This window comes from Callorhinus ursinus, unplaced genomic scaffold (assembly GCF_003265705.2).
Source record: "Callorhinus ursinus isolate GAN/ISIS: 27379988/994484 unplaced genomic scaffold, GSC_fseal_2.0 scaffold19, whole genome shotgun sequence".
Classification (NCBI taxonomy): Eukaryota; Metazoa; Chordata; class Mammalia; order Carnivora; family Otariidae; genus Callorhinus; species Callorhinus ursinus.
Genome location: NW_027397081.1, coordinates 20,475,680 through 20,480,942, shown reverse-complemented (window position 1 = coordinate 20,480,942; position 5,263 = coordinate 20,475,680). Strand labels below are relative to the sequence as shown.

Here is a 5,263-nt window from a genome sequence, read left to right as displayed (position 1 = left end):
TCCTGTTTGTTAGATCTCATTTGTGTCCTAAGTATGTTTATATCTTTAGCCATATAGGTTTTATAAAGTTCTTGTTGGATTTTTACCTAGGAATTTTATTTTATTTTTCTATTATAATGAGATCTATTATTATATGTTCCAACAGATTACTATTTGTATATGAAGTATTTTTTATTTTATTCCTGCAATTTTATTGGTATTATTTTTAGTATACTTTCATTAATTCTTTTGAAGTTTTCAGATATATAATAATGTCATCTGCACATACAGATGGTTTTACTTCTTTCTTTCAGATTCTTTTGCCTCTAATTCCGTTCTCTTGCCTAATGGCATTTTCTCTTCCCTCCTATACAATATTAAATACAGTGGGCATCCTCTTCTTGGTGTAGGTTTTACTGGAAATGTATTAGTTTGCTAGGGCTGCCATAACAAAATAGTATTGACTGGGTGACATAAACAACAGAAATTTATTTTGTCACAGTTTTGGAGGCTAGAAATCAAGACCAAGACGTCAGCAGGTTTGATTTCTCCTGGGGCCTCTCTACTTGGCTTGCAGATGGCTGTCTTCTTCCTGTGCCCTCATGCGGTTTTCCCTGTGTGCACACATCCCTGGTGTCTCTCTTGGTGTCCAAATTTCCTCATTTTATAAGGACACCAGTTGGATGAGGTGTTGGGTTAGGGCCCACCCTATTGCCTCATTGTAACTTAATTACCTATTTAATGGCCCTTTTTCCAATACAGTCATATTAGGTCTTCAACATATGAATTTGGAGGGGGTGGGGCACAATCCAGCCTATAACGGCAATGAATATTTTTACATTAAGAATGTTTTCAATTCATCTGAAGAACTGTCTATTGATTTTTATGTATTTAATATTTAGACATAACGAATGGGTATTGAATTTGGCAGAATGCCTTTTCACGTGCTCTCGGTCCCACCTCATCACATCCCCTCAGGTATTTCGAATCCTGAAAGTTCCATTTTCTTCCTTGTACCTTCAATATTCTCTTCCTACTACCTCTTTTTCTCAGTGTACAAGCTTCATTACACTAAAAATGTTCCTCCCAATACCCTTTCCCTCTCTTTTTCTTTTATTGTCAAAAATTTAAAACAGAGATGGATACTTATACCTTCCATTTAGGTCTACATTCAAGGGCTGGTGTTCATTTTTAAATGTTATGCCATTCCTTGTCCATCTCTCTGCTCATAGCCAGTGCACCTCTGTGCAGATGTACCTGTAAATCAAAATCTGGGTTTTCCATGCGTTTTTGAAGAGCTGTCTAATTGTCAAGTCTTTCCTGGGCTAGAGGGAGCTCCTGAGCAGGCTCTTTGATTTCTGTCCTTGAATTTTAGGTATGTTGCCACCAGGTGGCAGTAGCTAAAGGAATCATCCAGTCTGAACTGATACCGAAGATGTTTAGGCCTTTGTTGATTTTTTTTTTTTTTTTTCAGGCGCTCCACACAGGGCCTTTATTCAAGAAGTTCATGATTCACCCACAATACCTCAATTCTCATGCCACCTCCCATCAAGGCCGAGAATGAGGGCAACAAAGAGGTGGAAGGTCCTTGCTGTGAGAGCTATCTATGAGTGTCCATTCTCAGTCAGTCCATGGAAGGTGGGTTCAGTGTTTGGAGGCAGGGCTGCAGGCTGGCTTAGCAACGTGTTCAGTATGCTGATTTGGGCATCGTGCTTCTCAATGTCCTCATATGGAGTCCAGGACAAGTCATACTGTAGCTTGTAGGCACCAAGGAAGTCATGTGGACAACCTGTCCCCCATTCCTTCCTGGCTTGTTCTTGTAAATGTTGGATTTGCTCAGCTATGACCATCAGTTTGTTGGTGGCATTTGCTCGGATGAATTCATCAGCCTTCTGCACCTGCTCTGCGAGCGCCACGAGGTCTAAGGGGTCCCTGGCCCGGTGGGTGTGGTAGGGGCTCACCAGGGCCAGGCCGCCGGGGGTCGAGGTGCGCTCCACCAGAGCTCCTCCCCGACCGGTCGCCGGCTGAATTCTTTGGTTTTCGGGGACCTCCTCCGCCGGCCCCAGCTTTGCAGCGTCCTCCATGACAACACCTGAAACCTCCCCACCCAGGCCTTTGTTGATTTTTAAACACCATCTTCTACTTCTTTTTCATGGAAATATAAAAATGTATATAAATATGTATTCAAATATGCATATGTTTATATATGTATATATATTTACATTTTTATATATACACATATGCATGTATAATTTATTTAATGGAGGGATATATATACATATACATAGTAAAATAGTGTGTGTATTTTACTTTAAAAAGTAAAATAAAAGCAAGCACTAGAGTTTGTCACGTGATAAATGTTACAACCCTGTCCAATATCCAGATCTATAAGTTGTGTTACTTTGTTTCGGTCGTCTTTGAAGAGCGCCAGTGTGGGGATTCCTGCGAGGCATCCACCAAACGGGGGAGGGGACAGGGTAGGCGCCTGCCTCCACTGTTCCTGAGGTAAGCAGTGCCAGGGTTGGAGTGAAATTGTGCATGGTAGCCGTTAAGGTGTGCTTCATGTATGATCTCAAAGGCCATGATTTCCTTTTCTATAGTATCTAGGACAGTGTTTGAAGGAACCACCTCTTGATTACTACTGAGGCCTCCAATTTATCTACATGTAAAATAAAACGCTTTAAAATATCATCTTATGGCGGGGCGCCTGGGTGGCTCAGTTGGTTAGGCATCTGCCTTCAGCTCAAGTCATGATCCCAGGGTCCTGGGATCGAGCTCCGCGTCGGGCTCCCTGCTCGGCGGGGAGTCTGGTTCTCCCTCTCCCACTCCCCCTGCTTGTGTTCCCTCTCTCACCGTCTCTCTCCCTCTGTCAAATAAGTAAATAAATAAAATCTTTAAAAAAATAAAATAAAATCTGGCACCTGGGTGGCTCAGTTGGTTGAGTGACTGCCTTCAGCTCGGGTCATGATCCCGGAGTCCCGGGATCGAGTCCCGCGTTGGGCTCCCTGCGTTGGGCTCCCTGCTCGGCGGGGAGTCTGCTTCCCCCTCTCCCTCTGCCTGCCGCTCCCCCTGCTTGGGCTCTCTCTCTCTCTCTCTCTGCCAAATAAATAAAATAAAATAAAATAAAGTAAATCATCGTATGGCCACAATGATACAGACAAAGGATATTTTCCTCCTGCATTTGGAGAGGAGCCTCTGGGAACAGCCGTAATTGGAAACCATGGTCTTGAGCTCAGAATTCCTGCCAGGCTAACAAGAAAAATAAAGGGACTAAGCTCTTCTTTTCCTGGAATGACAGGGAAAAGAAGCACGTAGGTTCAGGACCGCCCTCGCCTCTGTTATCTGAGCATTTCCCCTTCTAGCAGCAGGAGAGAGGGGCCTGTAAGACCCAGCCCCAGCTCCGATGTCATCACTGGGAGAGTGGCTGCATTCCACGTCTGTTGGCATCCTTCCCAACCTAGAGTCCCACAGTGGAATGTTTTGGATGTGGATGTTGGTTTGGATTTGTCCTTTCCTCTTGTTTGGAGAATTTCTATCTCCAAATCAAGAGAAGGTCTAGTTTCCATGCAAAGGAAGAGGAGCGAGGGAGTAATGGCTATCCTTTCTTGTCCCTTTCCACACTTCAGTGTGCTCTTCCCTTTTAAATTCATCTGCAGGTCTGAAGCGTCCACAGGTCCTCAGCCCCCAGGGCATAGCTCCAGTCCAAGAGGGGCGGCGCTAGACTGTGCGCCAGAATCCAGTACTGACAGCATGTCAGAGAGATTGAGTAGTTGCCCAGGCTACTCAGAACTTGGCCTCGAACCAGGTTCAAAGACTGAGACCTGGGAAGACCTCCTCCCTTTGTAGTTGTCAGGCTTAGTATCTTTATTTCAGGTTTTCATTCACTTTATCTCTGAAGGTATCATCTCTGATGGGGGCAGGTCCAAAGTTTCACTACCTACCTACAGATTCCATTTAAAACTGGTCGCAAAACAAACAAACAAACAAACAAACAAAAAACTGGTCACTCTCTCTTCTTTGCTTTTCACCCTTCCCCACTTCTTCAGCATTCATTCTCTTTTTAAAAAATTTATTTATTTTAGAGAGAGAGAGCATGAGAGAGCATGAGCAAGGGGAGGGGCAGAGGGAGAGGAAGAGAATTTTAAGCAGACTCTGCACTGAGTGAGGAGCCTGATGTGGGGCTCAATCCCACGACCCTGAGATCATGACCTGAGCTGAAATCAAGAGTTGGACATTTAACTGACTGAGTCACCCAGGCGCCCCAGCTTTCATGTTCTTCATAAATTCCCTTGGAACTTGAGTGTAGGGTAAACCATCCAATTTGACTGTGCTGTTTTCTACTGGGACTCTGAGTGGCCTTGTCTTAGTTTTCTGGGCAGGCCCTCAATTTCCTTGACCTAGACTCTAACCTTACCTCTTGGCTAGTCTCCTCTGTGGGAACTATTTTATTTCCCACCAGCCACTGATTGTGGCCCTACTATGTATGTAAAGATCACCAGGATGCAGGCAAATGATTCCTGCCTACCTTCCTGCCTTTGCTTTTCTAGCGCCTGTGCCTTATTCACCATTCTCTATGCTCCCTGCCTCACCGCCTACCAGATTTGCTCTGCCCTATGGATCTTGTGCACTAAGTCAGGTCTTATATAGTTGCCTGCCCCAGCAGCCCACAGGAAGGACAGGACACAGGGAAGCTAAAGATTAAGACTGATAGGTGCACATCTCTTTGCTCCCCTCCCCCCCAACAAAGAGCTCCTCTCCCAAAAGAGCTCCCAAATTGGATTGGGAGTTCTCTGGGTTGCTCTTGACTTGAGACACACTTTGTATATTTACCCCAAATTGCACAGGGGTTCCCAGAAACAGATCCAGACTCCGACCAGTGGAAAGAAATGGCTAGGCTAAGAGGGAAATAGTCTTTTAAAGAGGTTGTATCTTAAGATTTCTCAATTATTTCTTGGAGGTAGTTTAAAAATTAAAGGTATGTCTCAGTAGTATCAGTATTGAACTATATTTAGTGGAACTTTATAAGGGAGTCTTTAAGATGTGACAAGGAGGGAACCTGCTGCAGGCAAATGATTGCCCCATCTGTGAAGGGGCCATGGCTCTGGCCGAAAGCAGATGACTCCTGTGTAGAGGGTGCCTGTGTAATTTCTGTGCCCCAGGATGATGAACAATGGGAGGAGTCTTTTCTCTTTGTCCACATTCCCTCCTGACTCAACCCCAAGAGAAAATAATGAGTCCTGAGTGTTGGGGCTAGGAGACAGTACTGGTGATGTATGGCCCCACT

General features: G+C 44.6%; 1 pseudogene; it reads right to left on the bottom strand.

Moving 5' to 3' along the window:
* Positions 1-1,457: 1,457 nt before the first annotated feature.
* LOC112840441 (uncharacterized protein C1orf50 pseudogene) lies at positions 1,458-2,081 on the bottom strand (annotated as a pseudogene).
* Positions 2,082-5,263: the final 3,182 nt, after the last annotated feature.